The sequence below is a fragment of the Aotus nancymaae genome, unplaced genomic scaffold, assembly GCF_030222135.1.
Source record: "Aotus nancymaae isolate 86718 unplaced genomic scaffold, 86718_ANA_hifiasm-v0.15.2.pri h1tg000057l, whole genome shotgun sequence".
Taxonomy (NCBI): Eukaryota; Metazoa; Chordata; class Mammalia; order Primates; family Aotidae; genus Aotus; species Aotus nancymaae.
Window position 1 is genome coordinate 60,809,005 of NW_026988471.1, and position 17,961 is coordinate 60,826,965.

General features: G+C 41.9%; 1 protein-coding gene across 7 annotated transcripts in view; it reads left to right on the forward strand.

Annotated features, from left to right (window-relative positions):
* COMMD1 (copper metabolism domain containing 1) overlaps nt 1-17,961 on the forward strand; it is a 239,231-nt gene that overhangs the window by 185,481 nt on the left and 35,789 nt on the right. The window lies entirely within an intron of this gene.

Sequence of the window (17,961 nt, forward strand, 5' to 3'; positions counted from 1 at the left end):
ATTTTAAGACGTCTCCCTCTGTTGCCTAGGCTGGAGTGCAGTGGCACGATCTCAGCTCACTGCAGCCTCTGCCTCCCAAGTAGTTGGGATTACAAGCGTACGCCACCACACCGTGCTAATTTTTGTGTTTTTAGTAGAGACAGAGTTTAGCCATGTAGGCCAGGCTGGTCTTGAACCCCTGACCTCAAGTGATCCTCCTGCTTTGGCCTCCCAAAGTGCTGGGATTATAGGCATAAGCCACTGCACCCAGCCTAATTTTAGAAGAATTTCTGAATAATGTTATACAAATAGCAAAATGTGTTTTTAAAGCTTCAACAAAATAATTGAATGATAATATATGTTGGTCTTTCTGAGATTCTTGATAATTTTTGTTCACATACCCTAAAGTTTTAATGATTTGAAAGTAGAGTTGTCAGGGTCATGGCTGCTTCAGGATTTATCAAAGAAAGGGCTAAATGCAAATGGAGGATAGATAATAAATCCTTATATTAGAAAACTCAACTTGGCATACTTGTAGAAAAACAGCTCCCAATGTTTTTCTCTTCTGAGATAAAGGTGTTTTCCTCATTAAAAACCTTGATAAATTTCATAAAAATTCCTTCTGATGCATCCACCATATGTTAGTAGGGAGTTAATATCTGTGTTTTCTAATGAGAAATTGGAGACCCTTTGCCTTAACCTCAAAATTCATTAAAATGTAGTCTATACTCACTGTCTCTACTTTTTCACTTCCCATTAATCCTGAGTCAGGGGTAAACATTTTCTTCCTCGTACTGTTTTTCTTAAACTGTTCTGGCAAAGTCATGAATAACATTTTAACTACTAGAGTCCACATCGTCTTTTATTTCTCATTTCAATTCACTTATATTTGAAACTTTGGCCTCTCCTTTCTCCTTTGACTTTGACACTGCTGTCTCCTGTTTTGCCTTCCTTTCTTTTTTTCTGTCTCCTTCATTGATACCTTCCTCAGTGCTTCATTACTTGTCTTAAAAATACACTTCCAGCCTTAGCTTTCTTCTCTGTGCTTTCACTTGAAAATCATATCCACCCTCCACCTCCCACTATCTTTGCTTTTAGTTCTTTGTGAGCTGCTTCCAAATTCATGTCTTTAGCTCTCCCTTTTTCTCAAAAACTCAGATCTACATGTTTTAACTGCATCATAAGCACTGCTGCATAAATGTACTGTAGGCACTTCAGCTCAATATGACGTTTTTACTTCAAATATGTTTTTTCCTCTCATTTCTCATTTCAGTTAATGGCGTTGCCATCAAACTTGTAACCCAGGCTGGAAATAAAAGTAGTCTTCATTACCTTTCTCTCCCTCATCTACAGTCAGTTTGGTTGCCTAGTCCTATATGTCTGCAGTATTTTGTGTACCTATCCATTTACTTCCAGGGCCAGTACCCTAGATCAAGTCCTCTTTTCCTGGTTTCTAATCGTTTACCTCTAGTCCTTCACGTTGCTTTTTAAAATATATACCTGACCATTTGATTCCTCTTTAAGGGTGTTGACAAAAAGAGTCAAACACTGTAAAATATTTGAAGAGATTTATTCTGAGCCAAATATGAGTGACCTTTGCCTGTGACACAGCCCTCAGGAGGTCCTGAGAACATGTGCCCAAGGTGGTTGGGGCACAGCTTGGTTTTATGTGTTTTAGGGAAGTATGAGACATCAATCAAATACTCAAACCAGGAGGGTGGGAGGGTTGCAGGGTATAGGTAAATTTAAACATTTTCTGGTTGACTGTTGGTTAAGTTTATCTAAAGACCTGGGATGATAGAAAGGAAATGTTAAGATAAAAGATTGTAGAGATCAAGGTTCCTTTGAAGTCTTACAGTGGCTGCCCATAGAGACAATAGATGACAAATGTTTCCTATTCCTCTCTTTAAAAGGTACTAGACTTTTAGCTAATCTCTTCAGGATTGGGAGGGCTTGGAAGAAAAAGATCTAGCTATGTTAACAGAGATTCTTTACAGATGCACATTTTCCCTCACAAAGGATGGCTTTGCAGGGACATTTTCTTTTTCTTTTTCCTTTTTTTTTTTTTTGAGACAGAGTCTCACTGTTGCCCAGACTGGAGTGCAGTGGCATGATCTTGGCTCATTACAACCTCTTCCTCCCAGGTTCAAGTGATCCTCCTGCCTCAGCCTCCTGAGCAGCTGGGAATACAGACACTTGCCACCATGCCCAGCTAATTTTTTTATTTTTAGTAAAGACAGGGTTTTGCCATGTTGGCCAGTCTGGTCTTGAACTCCTGACCTCAGGTGATCCACCTGCGTAGGCCTCCCAAGGTGCTGGGATTACAGGCGCGAGCCACTGTGCCTGGCCTGCAGGGCCATTTTCAAGGTATGGCAGAGAAACATGTTTTGGGGTTAAATATTTTGATTTTTCCTTGTCTCACAATGTTATGCCAGAGTCAGGTTGGAAAGTAAGTCACGATATATAGGGGTAAATAAACCCATCTAATGAGAATTTATGGTTTGTAAGGCATGATTCCCCAGACTCCTCTGATAGGAATTTGGGCAAGATTAAAAAGTCAGAGCTTAGTCCTCAATTCCTCCTCTTGGCCAAAAAGCATTCCACAAAATGCATATTCAGGCCAACAAACAATGGCAGGTCCCACAGCACTAGGGAGGCTCATTTCTAGAGTTGTCTGATTTGGTCCTTTGGTGAGGTCTCACGGTACTAGGAAGGGTCATTCCTAGAGTAGTCTGATTTGGTGGCAATAGTTTTAAATATCTGTGATTTGGATCATTGGGGGAGGACACGATCTGACCTGATATAATAGCCAATTTTTTAAGGGGTGAGATGGAATCAGGCCTGGGGTTTAGTCTAAAAAAAAAAAAAATCTCAGGTCATACCTATTTTGTGAGCTATCATAATCTGGTTCTGTAATTTTGCCTTTACCTTTTGCTGAATCTAGCATAACATTTACAAGAGGTATATAATCCTAATACCGTGACAAATACCATAAAGATAGCAAAGATTAGGTGTCTAGGAAGGTTGCAGGTAGAGTCAGAGGGTAGTAAACAACCTAACCAGCCAAAAAAGCCACTGCATGCATTATCATATTCTTTGATCAGACTCACAGTGTGTTTACCCTCCTTATTAAGGGTCATTTGAACCTTACGATAAATCTTATTTGAGGATCGTAGGACTGACACTAAATCAGAATCCAATAAATTTAACCTCTCTTCTGGCCAATTTGTCTCCATAGATAAAACATCCTGAGGAGGGTATAAATCAAATGCAAGGAACTCCTGGTCCTCAATGTCTAAATTGTCATAGGACTTGTTAACAGTGGGCAAATCTATTTTTCCCACCACTTTTGTATTGCACCATATGCTGATATTTGGAAGAGAAAAAAGAGGTTTTGTCACAAAAGAAGTCATATAATTCTACAGTATTTTTTTTTTTGTCCTTCCCAACAGAAGTGGCCCTTCCCCATATACCAGATATTATGTCCCATAGGGGTGGATATTAGAGGCCAAGTTTGGGAAAAATCAAGGTTCCAAGTAGTTTGAGGGCATAGCCATTCTCCTTTTCTGTTTTCACAATCTGAAAGGGAGATGGGATGCCATGTGTTATTATCAGCTAAAATAGCCCACCTATTTCCCATGGGAAGTATTCTTGTGTTATTTATAATAGTCCCAATGCCTGCCAGTTGGACGACAGAGTAACTTTGAGCCTCATTTAACTTCGGTGCCTGTGTTCTGAGAATACAATGTTTAAAGTCACATTTACCGTCCAAAATTCTCCATAAGTTTGGTGGACCATATGTTTTCCACAGGTGTTTGGATTGTGCCTCAGTATTGAGGATAGTAGGCCATTTCTTCATAGCCACCTCAGATTCCATTTGTAGTAAAATAGACATGAGCCCCTGTTGAGTAAGAGTACATGCTTGTCCCCATCTTTGTGTTTGAGAGTATGTTTTCATGGTTTGTCTGGTTTCTTCTATCCATTCGATGAGTGTTGCATTATCTTTTAAAGCAGCTTCCTATGTCCTTTTCCCTCTTCCTGGAATAGCATTCCTTCAATGTGGCCTATTTTTGATAGGGATTTTTTTTCTAAAGAATGTCTCTCTTCATTAGTCATGAACTCAGCTTGCCCCAGTATGCCTAGCCCAGCTCCAACTCCTCCAGTGAGGTCACGCTTTAGTTTTTTGGGTGGCCAATTTTGGTGTATCCACCAGGAATGCTGTTGCCATTGTATACTGATGGCATTTGTACAATTTGGATAAATGGAGTCAATCCAGAACCGCTGGGTATCCCAAACAATTGTTAGGTGAGTGGAGGTTATGCCTAAGTATGCTCTGGTCTGGGTATTCCATAAGGCTTCCCAGAGGCGCCCTGGTCTTAGGGTGGAATTTGTGCTGTCAGGGATCTCTGTCCACCAGTTGACCATAATTAGTTCTTTAATGGCAGTGTCAGTGTGATTGGTGCCGGATAGAAGCATCCAGCCACAAGCACAGGGCTGGTGGTTATTTGGGCAGGCTGTGCTATGGCAGTTTATACAGGCCGCAGCTAGATTTTTCCCATTGTACCCAGGCAGTTGTCTCAACTGATAATCCCCAATATCTATTGTTATGCAGTGTTCTACCTGGTTAGACCCCCCTCAGTGATCGTCCTGAGGCATTGTTAGGTAAATATTCCTTCAGGGTGTCATATTTGGTTGTAGCTCTATAATAGAAGTACCCTAAAAAGGGGGTACTTCGGGAAATGTTTAGAATGGTGCTGTTCCATATAACACACTTCATTGCATCCTGATCTATATCATACCAAATGATGTGGGCTTTGCCTTCAGAAAGATTGCTGAGGTTAGACCGGGAGAAATGGTCAGGTTTGAAGAGAGAAGGAGTGCAGGGTAGGCAGACAGAGGAGATTGTGGGAATGAGAATGAACAAGTAAAACATTTTCCTGGCTTTAGCAAGGGAATGTATAGCTGCACCCATTTAGAAAGTTATACCAAGGAAGATTGCATAGATCCCAAACAGCTTTTTAGGGGTCTCAGTTAAAACATTCAGGGTTTTAGCAATATTTTATAGCAAGGAAAGAATGAGAGTTAATTTTAGGGTTCATGAGGACTGGCTTGGTCCAGCGTCTCTGGAAGTATGTCTGCTTTCATTGTAGTCCTAGAGACTGACTGAGCCTCCAGTGTTCTCTTGATTTGCAAGTGGGTGTCAGAGACCAGTTCAGAAGTCTAGAGGCAGTCAGGAATGCTGTCAAGTGCTCGTTTTAGGTGTGAAATGTGAATCCAAGAAGCAACTTCCTTTAACTTTGCAGCTCGAGAGTTGATTAAAAGCCCCTGATAAGGTCCTTTCCAGCAAGGTTGTAGGGAATCCTTCAGTTGGTGTCTTTTGTCCAATATACAAAGTCACCTGGCTGTCATCTGTGGTCTTTGTGGTCATCAGCCCCCGGGAGCTCACTGTGGAAAGATGCTGTTACCAGCATTGTTTTATTTGTTAAGGTTTTGAGGAGCTCTTGACAATACTGGAGTATTTCCCCTTTGAGTAAGGCTGGTTTGTATAAGCCCTTAGCCAGCCTCATAGGTCTCCCTGTTATGATTTCATGGGCAATAAACAATGTTTTTGAAAAGAAGTGGATCTAAGATTAAGCAAGACAAGTTGGAGGGCTTTTGGCCATGGGAGGTTAAAAGCCTCTGTCAACTTAGCTAATTGAGTTTTTATCGTGCTATTTGTTCGTTCCACCAACCCGGAGGATTGGGGATGGTAGACCCAATGGAAATGTTGTATTATAGACCAGATTTTGCAAATGAATTGAACAACTTGTCCAGTAAAATAGGTCCCAAGATCACTGTGCAGTTCAGAAGGAATTCCCCAAACTGGCATGATTCTAACAAAATTTTCCCTGCTGTTAAGGTGGTAGCCCTCCAACAAGGAAATGCTTCTACCCAACAAAAAAACATACAAACTAAGACCAGCACATACTTGAAAATTTACAATGGCCGCATCTGGATAAAATCCAACTGCTATGCTTCAAACGGTCCTATTGGCAAAGGAAAATGACCTTGGGAGCCATGTAAGGGCTTGCTAGGGTTATGTTTTGGGCATACAATACATCAAGAATATACCTTTTGGGCCTCCATGGGGGATGGTTTCCAAAAGTATTGTTTTCCCCATGATAGTCTTTTTTCATGGGCTCACTGACTCATTTCGTGAATAAACTGAAGGAAAGGCAATTGTGCACCTATGGGAACTATGGTTTTTTTGTTAGGCCCTACCCATAATTTCTTGGGTCAAACATACCTCCTTTCTATTTCTCTTGAGGGGTAGATGCTTATTGATATTGTAAAAGAATGTTAGTTAGGGTATTTGTAGGACAAAAAGTACATTCCCATACAGGACAGGCCATCTTTCCTAAGGCAGCATTCTTTGCTGCAGCATCACCTAGATTATTTTGTTTTGCTTCTTCAGTGTTGTCCTTTGAGTGTCCAGGAATTTTTATGATTGCAAGTTGCTTTGGCATCTGAATTGCTTCTAGTAACTCTGAGACTTGGTGCCCATTTCGTGTGGGCTGTCCAGATGAGGTAAGAAATCCTGTCTGTTTCCATAGCATGCCAAAATCATGGGCTACTTCGAAAGCATATCAGCTGTCAGTATATATATTTGCCACTTTTCCTTTAGCTTAATTTATAAGCTCTAGTTAGTGCCATTAATTCAGCCATCTGGGCTGATTTTACTCCTTAGAGTCGGGCACTTTCAATTATGTTTGTTATAGAAGTGATGGCATATCCTGCCCAGTAATGCCCCTGGTTGCCCCTTAAATAAGAACCATTCGTGAACCAAATTAATTCAGCATTCTCTATGGGAGTTTCCAGTAATTCTTCCCTAGGGGAGAGTAAGATATTAGTTAGCAGACTGCAGTCCTGTTCCTCTTCCTCTTGTTACTCACCTGGAAGGGGGAGCCAGGTAGCAGGGTTAACAGTGTTACAGTGCTTCAAAATGATGTTGGGGGCAGAAAGCAGGAGTACCTCGTAAGAGGTGAAGTGGCTACCAGAAGAGTATTGAGTGTAGTGAGAGCTTAGAAGAGATTTCAGAGTCGGGGGCATAGATGGTTAGAGGGGACCCTAGGACAAATTCTTCAATGTTTTTGGTGGCTGCAGCTGATATAGCTCTCATTCAAGAAGGGTGTCCCCTTGCAACTGGATCTAACTGTTGACTGAAATAACCACTTGGTCTGTGATTGTCACCATGTTTTTTTGTTTTTGTTTTTGTTTTTAAAAATGAAATGTATTTCAAAAGCATAAGGGGACACTTATATTTAAACAAAGTGATAAAAAGTGTCTTGCAAGAGAAAAAAACCAAAACATTAAGTTTTTCATTCAAATTCAGAAGCAAAAATAACCTAAGTTGTGCACTGTGGCCTTAGGAAAGAGAAGGGGAAGAGTGAGGGGTAAGGGAACAGTCAACTCAGTATCAAACTTGAGAGAGTAAAGTCACTTCTGCTCAGGTTTGAGTTTACAAATAAGCTTATAAAGAGAAAAAGTGGAAAAATTGTACTTACTGTTCAGATTTATTTAGCTGTAGTCTCAGTACAATTTCTGTACTTGAAAGGGCTTTGGGTCACTGGCTGATCTATCTCTGAGGTCCATATTAGCTGTCAGTTTTCAAATGGCAATTTTATATTATTCCATGGGACCCTTGCAAACTCCCAACTTGTTTGTTAAATTGTTTTAGTTATAAACATAATTTTAGAGACTCTTTCTTTCTCTTCTTTCTTTCTTTCTTTCCCCTTCTTTCTTTCTTTCTCTCTTTCTCTCTCTCTCCTCCCTCCTCCCTCCTCTCTCTCTGTTTCTCTCTTTCTTTCTTTTCTTTATCTCTCTCTTTCTTTCTCTCTTTCTCTCCCCTCCCTCCTCCCTCCTCTCTCTCTCTCTCTCCCTGTTTCTCTCTTTCTTTCTTTTGACAGAGTCCCACTTTGTTGCCTAGGATGGAGTGCAGTGGCATGATCTCAGCTTACTGCAACCTCTGCCTCCCTGGTTCAAGCGAGATTCTCTTGCCTCAGCCTCTGGAGTAGCTGGGATTACAGGCATATGTCACCACACCTAGCTAAATTTTGTAAATTTTAGTAGAGACAGGGTTTCACCATATTGGCCAGGCTGGTCGCAAACTCCTGACCTCACAAAGTGCTGGGATTACAGGCATGAGCCACAGTCGTCGCCCAGGCTGGAGTGAAGTGGCGTGATCTTGGCTCACTGCAACCTCTGCCTCCTGGGTCTGAGCAATTCTCCTGCCTCAGCCTCCTGAGTAGCTGGGATTACAGGCGTGTGCCACCACAGCTGGCCAATTTTTGTATTTTTAGTAGAGATGAGGTTTCACTATTTTGGTCAGGCTGGTCTCGAACTCCTGACCTTGTGATTTGCCTGCCTCAGCCTCCCAAAGTGCTGGGATTACAGGTGTGAGCCATCGTGCTCAGCCGGTCTTTTTTTTCTTAATGATTGTTTGTGACAGTGGTCAGCTAGGGTGACTAGGTGGCTGGTGGGCAAGGAAGCCCAAACCACATTATTCCTCTTTATTAGGGCTGCTAACTCCTTCTCTAAACTTATATAAACCCAGAATTTAGTAAGGTGTCACTTACTTTTCAGGAGGTATTCCTGAAAACTGTTTGAATGTCCTTTGAAACCTGATACAAAAGTCAGGCATGATTTTGTTTGGGCATATTTTACATTGTTTCACCTTTGCCCAGTCTATAACCTTGGGGAATATCTGTGGTACAGTTTCACAGAGGCAATTGCAAAACTCTCTGCATTTCTCTCTTCCAGTTGCATCTATTTTGTCAAAATCTTCTAAAGGCTGTTTCCAACCTGCTACTCTAAATCATTCTTCAGCTTTGTTTTGGGGACCAGCAACTCAACCAGCTGATATAGGTCAGAGAACCCTCGATCATAAGTTTTAGGCATTGGTGAATTCAGGTACCAGGGCCTTTAACTCTGGTTTGGTCCAGGGGGTATACATTATGTTAGGATCCCCTCTGCCTGTGGGTTTTACCCTAAAAGGAGCAACTACTATATTATTTTATCCAGCTATTTCTGACCCCCTCTTACTTGAAGCAAGGGAATAGGGGAAGGAGAAGGAAAAATGAAATTGTCCAGATAAGGAAGTTCAGAGAGCAGAGGGTCAGAAGGAGCAGAAGGGGAGACAGTTTCTGGAGCCTTCCTGATTTCAGAAGTGGCTTCTACTAATTTCTTTAATTCTGAGACAGTTTCAAAAAATTTTTTTAGTAACTTTCTGGAGGGAGACAAGCTTATCATTTCCTCTTTTTGATGATTCTAGGTGCCAGCTAAGTACGATTCCCATTCATTTTCTTTCATTTGGGGGCCTAATTTTTCTAATCTAGTGCACAAGAAAACCAGTTTAGGGATATCAGAAGTTCCCCATTTTGGAAACCTTAGACCTAAGTTAACTTTAGTAAGATCTTCCTATTTACATAAATACTTGCAAGTTAAGGCACCATAGTTAGTAAACATAGGCCCACCTGGGGTGTCTGTAGGGGACCACTCTCCTTGCCTTTCCTCTCTTTTGGCTGGTTTATTTTCCATCTCTCTTTTTTTTTCAAGAGCAACTGACCTGTGGCTTAAGGCTTTTGTGTGGCGGATCAGCATGTGCTACTTATGGGCAGCACTCCACAGTGTGTCACCACTGAGTTGTTTCTACCCTCTTACGTGTCTCAATTTCTCTCTTCAGAAGTCTGTCACCTCTGAGAACTCTCAAAACACCGGGTGATCAGTCCTTATATGCGTTTCCTGGACGAGCCTTTTAAAATTAATATTTATTGGGGAGTTTCCTATAGGGCCACTGCACATTGCAGAGGACCAACCCCCAAGAAACTCTCACGAGGCCCCTGGTCACCCAGGGGCACCTTTCGACTGGGAGGAGCAGAATGCCCTTTCTCTCCAGTGCTGAAGAACTCAATATCTCATTTACTTATGAAAAATAACAGTTCAGTTCCTCATGCAAAGTGCGTACAGACAAACCAATTGAGATTAATTTTGAGAGAAAAGGCAACGGAGAAAGACTGTTTTGAATGCACCTCTGAAACTAAAATTAAGATTTTAACCAACTTCCTAGGAGAAAAAAGAGAGGAAAAAAAAACGACTCAGAATAAATCAAGGACCATCAACCAAAATGGGAGGTCCAGGACTCAGGTGGACTTACCAGTTCCACCGGAGAAGCCTAGGACTCGATGAGGCTTCAGTGGGTCCCTGCTGGTACCTTAGCTCGGGTTTCAGGTAACTCCTTCAGGGTCCTCAGTCTTCTCTGTGGCCCCATGTGTTTGAGCACCAGATTATTGTCGATGAAAAGAGTCAAACACTAAAATATTTGAAGAGATTTATTCTGAGCCAAATATGAGTGACCGTGGCCTGTGACACAGCCCTCAGGAGGTCCTGAGAACATGTGCCCAAGGTGGTTTGGGTACAGTTTGGTTTTATGTATTTTAGGGAGGCATGAGACATCAATCAAATACATTTAAGAAATAATGTTAGTTTGGTTCAGAAAGGTAGGACAATGCAAACCAGGGGGGTGGGGGGTGTTGCAGGGTATAGGTAAATTTAAACATTTTTTGACCATTGGTTGAGTTTTTCTAAAGACCTGGGAAATGCTCAGGTTAAGATAAAAAATTGTGGAGACCAAGGTTCCTTTGAAGTCTTATAGTGGCTGCCCTTAGAGACAATAGATGACAAATGTTTCCTATTCAGATCTTTGAAAGGTACTAGACATTTAGCTTTTCTCTTCAGGATTGGGAGGGCCTGGAAGAAAAAGATCTAGCTATGTTAATAGAGATTCTTTACAGATGCAGATTTTCCTCCACAAAGGATGGCTTTGCAGGGCCATTTTCAAGATATGCCAGAGAAACATGTTTTGGGGTTAAATATTTTGATTTTTTTGCTTGTCTCATAATGTTGTGCCAGAGTCCGATTGGAAACTAAATCATAATATATAGGGTTAAATAAAACCCATCTGATGAGAATTTATGGTTGGTAGGGCATGACTTCCCAGACACCTTAGATAGGAATTTGGGCAAGATAAAAATATGAGAGCTTAGTCTCCAGTGGCTTTTTTGGGCTTTATTCACAACACCTCTGAGACCAAATGTATAGGTTTTTTGTCCCCTGCGTGCCAGCCAGTTCTCATTCTCTGAATACTAACTGGCTGTTCTACAATTAAATTCTGATACTACCCAGAGTTAGTGAAGACCCCACAGGTCTTAACCCCATTTTGGATGCAAGCCAAAAGTATTGAGTCCCTGCCAGGCATGGTGGCTCACATCTGTAATTCTAGCACTTTGGCAGGCCAAGGTGGGAGATCACTTCAGCCCAAGAGTCAAGACCACCCTGGGCAACATAGCAAGACCTCATCTCTATAAAAATTAAAAAACTTAGGCCAGGCACGGTGGCTCATGCCCGTAATACTAGCACTTTGGGAGGCCAAGGTGGGCAGATTGCCTGAGGTCAGGAGTTTAATACCAGCTTGGCCAATGTGGTGAAACCCCATCTCTACTAAAAATGCAAAAATTAGTTGGACATAGTAATGAATGCCTGTAATCCCATCTACTTAGGATGCTGAGGTAGAAGAATTGCTTTAACCTGGGAGGTGGAGGTTGCAGTGACCCGAGGTTGTAGCACTGCACTCCAGCCTGGGCGACAGAGCAAGACTCTGTCTCAGGAAAAAAAAAAAAAAATTAGCCGGGCATAGTGGCACATATCTGTAGTTCTAGCTATTCAGGAGGCTGCAGCAGGAGAATCACTTGAGCTCAGAAGGTCTAGGCTGCAGTGATCCCTGATTGCACCACTGCACTCCAGCCTGGGTGAGTGTCCAGATTACCCACACTTATATCTAGCTACAAATTGGGTAGTCTCATGATCCCTACCCCCAGTTCAATAATATGCTGGAATAGCACATGAAGTAAAGTTCTTTACTTACCATTACTGGTTTATTATAAAGGATACAGCTCAGGAACAACCAAATGGAAGAGATGCATAGGGCAAGATATGGAAGAAGAGTGCAAAGCTTCCATGCCCTCTCCAGGCACACCACCCTTCTAGCACGCACCTCAATGTGCTCCTCACCTTGAAAGCTCTCTAAACCTTGTTGTTTAGGGTTTTTATGGAGTCTTTCTCTTGTAGGCGCCATTGATTAAATCATTAGCCATTGGTGATTAACTCAATCTCCATCTCCTCTCCTCTCCCTGAAGGCCAGCCTGTAGGACTGAAATTTCTAACCCCTCAAATCATGCTTTGGTCTTTCTGACTACCAGCCCCATCTTGAAGCTATCTAGGCACCCCCCTCCCCCCCTCCAACCACCACCAGTCATCTCATTAGCGTACAAGAAACACTCTTATCACCAGATTCCAAGGATTTTAGGAGCTGTGTGTAAGGAACCGTAAACAAAGACCGTCCATATTTCCTGTTATATCACAGGTTCCCATCACCTGAAGTATGAAGTCCTAATGCCTTACAACATCTCACTTTGACTGTAAATCACCTGGACTTTCTTCCATGAGATTAGACTTTAAAAATTTATATAAATACCCTCTGTACTATTTTTGTACTTTTGATATTCCCTCTGCTTCAAAATATTCCTTTATTTCTTGTGAAAATCCTAGTACAGATGCCATTTTCTTCATGAAACTCTTAATTCCTTCATTCAGACTTAATACGCACTCAAATACCTGAACTAAATTTTCTCTTTTTCCTGTATCACTTGAACTGTCTGAACTAAACCTTTTCTATATATCTTTGACCTTTTACTTCAAATTGTAGTTCATTGTGTATGCTGGGGCTCAGAAAACAATACCCCAAAATGAAAGCTTCAAAAGCAGAAGTTTTTTTCTGACCTCCTGCCCCCTGCTCTCCTGCCTCTCAGTCCCATTCTCCCCTAAGGCTGACTATAGCAACTAGAATCCCTCTTCCCCAAGGTGGGTCATAGAAACCAGAACTCCTTGTCCCCAAAGCTAGCCATAAAACCTAAAAGTATTACTCTTACATTCCCTCTGCCTTTTTGTGTAAAAACTGGCCATAAAAAAACTGTCTGACCTTCCTTATTTGGCTGTAGGTCATAAGACTCTGGTTTCATAGAGGGTCCTGTCCCACACCCAGAAGGAAGAAATGCATGCTCAGAGAGGCCAGGAAGAATTTAGACAGACAGGCCTTGCTGGGTTTCTCCACTCTATTAGTCTTTTAGTTTTAGAGTCTTTAGCATTAGACTCTTTTTGTCCAATCATATTTCTATGCATCTTCCATACTTTGTTGAACCTATGCACAAAAATGGAAAACTTCCCCTCCATCTTTGGCTCTCCAATGTAAAGGCTTCTGTGAATGCAGGTTAAATAAAATTGTCTGCCTTTTTTCATATTAATCTGCCCCATGTCAATGATTCTTTTCAGCAAACTTTCAGAGGGCCCCTGGCCCCTACAGTATATATATCTCTTCCACACTATCGTGAGTTTATTTTGGGTGTAGACCATGTATAGGACACAGTCACACTTTTATAACTTAGCATGTAGTCATCTTTGCTTTCAACTTTTAGTTAAATTTTATAATTCACTGGGCAGACCAATTGAGCAATTTCAAAAATTGCCTGGTTTATCTTTGTACTACCCCTAAAAAATGACTTGAATAATTTTGCTTCACAGATCATAAAAGCACAGGAAAAAGTTGCTGTCTTTTTTTTCTTTCTTTCTTTTTTTGAGACAGTTTCACTCTTGTTGCCCAGGTTGGAGTGCAGTGGCACAATCTCGGCTCACCACAACCTCTGCCTCCTGGGTTCAAGTGATTCTCCTGCCTCAGACTCCCAAGTAGCTGGGATTACAGGCATGTACCACCATGCCCAGCTAATTTTGTATTTTTAGTAGAGATGGGGTTTCTCCATGTTGGTCAGGCTGGTCTTCAACTCCCAACTTCAGGTGATCCACCCACCTTGGCCTCCCAAAGTGCTGGGATTATAGGCTTGAGCCTTCGTGCCTGGCCAAAAGTTGCTGTCTTTATACATGTTTCCTGAAATCAGCAATGTAAACGGAAATGGAACCTTCTATCATCTATAATAAATTATTCTCAACAATTAGAATTGTAATGTGTGCCATCAGTATTTTTTTTTTCCAAGACAGGGTCTGGCTTTGTTACCCAGGCTGGAGTGCAGTAGCATGATCTCGGCTTACTGCAACCTTTGCTTCCTAGGCTTAAGTGATTCTCTCACTTCAGAGTAGCTGAGGTGAGATCTCCTGAGTAGCTGCTGCACATACATGCCACCATGCTCAGCTAATATTTGTATTTTTTGTACAGACAGGGTCTCACTTTGTTGCTCTTGTACTCCTAAGCTCAAGAGATCCACTCACCTCAGCCTCCCAAAGTGCCCAGCCCATCAGTATACATTTTGATGAAGCTTGTTATAGGATAATAATATGGGTTAGCAAGATTCACTGCATCTCTTAGGCTGGGCACAGTGGCTTACATTTGCAGTCCCAACACTCAACACTTTGGGAGACCAACACAGAGGATCACTTGAAGCCAAGAGCTCACAATGAGCCTGGGCAACATAGCAAGATCCCATCTCTACAAAAAGTTTAAAAGAGAGCAACAGCCCAGACGTGGTGGTGGCTCATGCCTGTAATCCCAGCACTTTGGGAGGCCGAGGCAGATGGATCACCTGAGGTCAGGACTTTGAGACCAGCCTGACCAACATGGTGAAACCCCGTCTCTACTAAAAATGCAAAAATTATCTGGGTGTGGTGGCAGGTGCCTGTAATCCCAGCTACTTGGGAGGCTGAGGCAGGAGAATAACTTGACCCCAGGAGGTGGAGGCTGCAGTGAGCTGAGATTGCACCACTGCACTGCAGCCTGGGCGGCTGAGGGAGACTCTGCCTCAAAACAAAACAACAACAACAAACACATTCTTCACTTTATTCCATTCATATGTTCTTCCTGCCAGCTGGTCCAGTCATTATTTAGAAGTGCCTGCTATATGCCAGGTATAATTCTAGGTGCTAGAGATAAAACTATAAACACAATCTGTCTTCTAGGTTCAAGAAACAGCAATGTAAAGAAAGCAAATGTATATAACAATAGTAGATTGAGTTGTGAAGAACGCTAAGAAAACAGAGAAAAATTTCTAGTATGATTGTCAGAATCTAGGCTTAATTGCTTGCTTTGAGTTTTAATTTCTTTTGAAATCCTTGCTTGTCTGTCACCTTCCTTCCTTTTTGTCACAAAAAACTAATTTTGTTTAGGGTTTGTATTTTGCGTTTCAGATTATTTAGTGATATAATAGTGAGTAAATAGCATTTATTAAACTTAAATTTGATGTATTGAAATGTGTTATTAATGCTAAATAATATGTAAGTTCTTGGAAAATCATATGAACATCAGATCTCTGAAACTTTAATTTTTGAGAGGAAGGGGAGGAATTGCCACTTTTAAATGACCAGATGGGGCTGGGCACAATGGCTCATGCCTGTAATCTCAGCACTTTGGGAGGCTGAGGCGGGTAGATCACCTGAGGTTAGGAGAGTGCAAGACAAGCCTGGCCAACATGGCAAAATCCCGTCTCTACTAAACATACAAAAATTAGCCAGATGTGTTGGTGGGTGCCTGTGATCCCAGCTGCTTGGAAGGTTGAGGCAGGAGAATCGCTTGAACCCAGGAGGCAGAGGTTGCAGTGAGCCGAGATCTCGCCACTGCACTCCAGCCTGGCGACGAGCAAAATTCCATCTCAAACAAATGACCAGATCACTCGAGAACTCATTTACTGTCACAAAGCCAGCACCAAGCCTCCAGCATTGGGGACTACAATTCAACATGAGATTTGGGCAGGGACAAATATCCAAACTATGTCAGGGATTATATTTTAAAGACCTATGAAATCCTTTAGAAATGAACTGTTTTTTTCTTTTGAGACAGGAGCTGGCTCTGTTACCTAGGCTGGAGTGCTGTGGTGTGAGCACAGCTCATGTCCAGCAAGTGATGCTTTTACCTTGGACTCTCAATATGCTGATACTACAGGCATGAGCCAGTATGCCTGACACAAAATGAGCAGTTTTCACTTGGGTGAAACTAAGTGTTTATATTTGGCACTTTGCTTGGACCAAGGGGCACATATACATCATGTTGAGTCAAATAATCAATTTTTTTCTGTCAGTACCATTTAATCTTATATGTGTTTGCTAATGTTAAATGGCCATCACTTCTAACATCCTTGGTTTTTAACATTCTCTATGTTCTACTCAGGGTAGCTTTATTTTCTGCTGTTTCTGAGCTATAGCAAAAAATATGTATCTTTGCCTGCCCTACCCTGTCAGCTGACCTAAAGGAAGCTACTTTCCCTATGCCCTTGTTGTGTGAATAGAAGAGCATGCCAGCTTTTCTTTTTTTTAAGGCAGAGTCTCGCTCTGTTGCCCAGGCTGGAGTGCAGTGGCGCGATCTCAGCTCACTGCACAACCTCTGCCTCTTTGGTTCAAACGATTCTCCTGACTTAGCCTCCTGAGTAGCTGGGATTACGAGTGCGCACCACCATACCCAGCTAATTTGTGTATTTTTAGTAGAAATGGGGTTTCACCATGTTGGCCAGGCTGGTCTTGAACTCCTGACCTCAGGTGATCTGCCCGCCTCAGCCTCCCAAAGTGCTGGGATTATAGGCATGAGCCACCATGCCCAGCACATGCCAGCTTTTCAATCCTACCACTGGCCTCAGCTAATTAGATCAGAGGAGACCCTGAATGGGAGTGGCCTATCCACACACTAAACAAGTATTTCATGGTTTGGTGTGATGAGCTTCACTCAGACAGAGATAATAGGTTTTGAGACGTAAAGTCCTCTCAGGATTTTCAATTTATAGACATAGGGAAGCTGCCAGGTGGTGATGAGCACCCAAACAGAGGTTGCATAGAATTTGAGTTAGGGTAGTAATTATTGGCCATCTGTATATTGCAGAAGTTTTCTGGGAGAAAAGAAAAAGAATTGGTAAGCAGAAGTAAAGACAGTGTGGAAAGTGCATATCCACACACATCCACAGACGTGTGTGAGAGACTGTTAATGAAGAAACAAAGGAAGAGTGGAGAAAAACATTAGTCTACATGCTTGCAAGAGTAGCAGCAGTTCCTGGTGGGTCCCTAGGCCCTGTGAGGCCCAGGCTTGCCTCCTCACTATTCTGCAGGTCTACCATGCTCTTTCATTCCCAGCTCTACATTTGCTTAAGTTGGTCTCCTTGCTTCTGATCTTTCTCACCACTTAAAGCCTTACTGAATATTACCACCAGGTTAGTGTTCCTTAAAATTTTAAGGATTGTGTTATTTACCTAGGCAAAATTCATTAATGATTCCCTCATTGCCTTATAGGAAAGTTCGAGTTATTTAGCAATGTGTATATTGCTTTTCAACTCTATCCTCTAGGATGTTTTCTCTAAAAGAACAAAGTTAATTTAATTTGGTATTTTAGTGTTGCAGGTAATGTTGAGGGTCACTAGCTCTATTCTCCTGGCCATTTGTCTCTAGGAATTTTTACTGAAAGTATCAGCTAGACTGGTAGCCCCAGAATCATTTGTTGCAGAAGGAAGCAAAAATGGCTCTGAGGTTGAAACATGAGCTGCTGGAGGCATGCAGTCTCCACGTGGTGAATATGAGTGGCAGTGCATTCTGGGGCTGTTGTACCTGGTTGAAGACTTTTATGAGGCCAGCCTTCTCTATCCAGCTTCTTGCCAACTTTCAGGCAGCCTGAAGAGAGCTCTGCCTGATGAACCTGACAAAATGCCAAACTGTCCAGTAGGCTTTCCTTTAGGTTTTGAATTCTAAATGTTTTTATTGATTAGAAATAAATAGCCTCTTAGAGATCATTTAATTTTTGCTTTGAAAATCTTGACCACCACATTGCCAACAGAGTTTACTTATAATGTGTTTGGTTAAATGGGCATTCGTTTGGAAATTTTTTTTAGAACTCTTAAGTTTCATTTGTCAGCA